Below are 807 nucleotides of genomic sequence, written 5' to 3'. Positions count from 1 at the left end.
CTGGTCCTTTGCTGGTTTATGCTGGTCCTTTTGCTGGTTTAAACTGGTCCTTTGCTGGGTTTAAACTGGTCCTTTGCTGGTTTAAACTGGTCCTTTGCTGGTTTAAGCTGGTTTATGCTGGTCCTTTGCTGATTTATGCTGGTCCTTTTGTTAGTTTATGCTGGTCCTCTGCCAGCACATGACCAGCATAAACCAGCAAAAGGACCAGCATAAACCAGCAAAGGACCAGCTTAAACCAGCATCCCAGCGTCAAAACATACCTAACCAGCATATGCTGTTTTTTTCAACAGGGGCATCAAGTTAGCCTACTGAATCAAAAATGTTTGAGGGATTAAAAAAATGATGGGTTTGACTCTTTTAAAATCAAGTTATGTCTTAATTATTTTGTGGAACTAATTAATAATTCAACAAGAATATGCATTTCTTTTTCAATAACTGTTTTTGCACTTTACATTTTTGTAAATAATCAAGACCAACAAATACGCAAGAGAAGAACAGTTTTGCTGTTAGAGGTCGTTTTTGTTTTTCATGACAACTCTTTGTTAAAAACCTGTAAAAAGTATGTTGATTATGTATTACTTACTTCTTTGAATATTACGCACATTTTTTTAATGAGCTTTGTCTTTTGGTTTGTTTTAAATAGGCCCTACTTACCGCAGACCGTTATTTGACGACTTTTACGCTAAAATGTTGGCGGCCATTTTGAAACGAATCTGTTGTTTCCTTTTTCACAATAACAAAGTGCCTCCATAACGTTACTAAGAAGCGTGGAGTATCTATAGAAATGTTGTGTTTATGTGGAAGCTG

At 36.4% G+C, this 807-nt stretch overlaps 1 protein-coding gene across 1 annotated transcript in view; it reads left to right on the top strand.

The window, feature by feature from the left end:
- Window positions 1-807, top strand: part of LOC107586884 (transmembrane protein 206-like) — a 12,097-nt gene that overhangs the window by 4,458 nt on the left and 6,832 nt on the right. The window lies entirely within an intron of this gene.

The sequence above is a fragment of the Sinocyclocheilus grahami genome, unplaced genomic scaffold, assembly GCF_001515645.1.
Source record: "Sinocyclocheilus grahami isolate Dianchi unplaced genomic scaffold, SAMN03320097.WGS_v1.1 scaffold86.1, whole genome shotgun sequence".
NCBI classification, from domain to species: Eukaryota; Metazoa; Chordata; class Actinopteri; order Cypriniformes; family Cyprinidae; genus Sinocyclocheilus; species Sinocyclocheilus grahami.
Note: the sequence above shows the minus strand (reverse complement) of the source record. Positions and strands in the feature narration are given on the sequence as shown.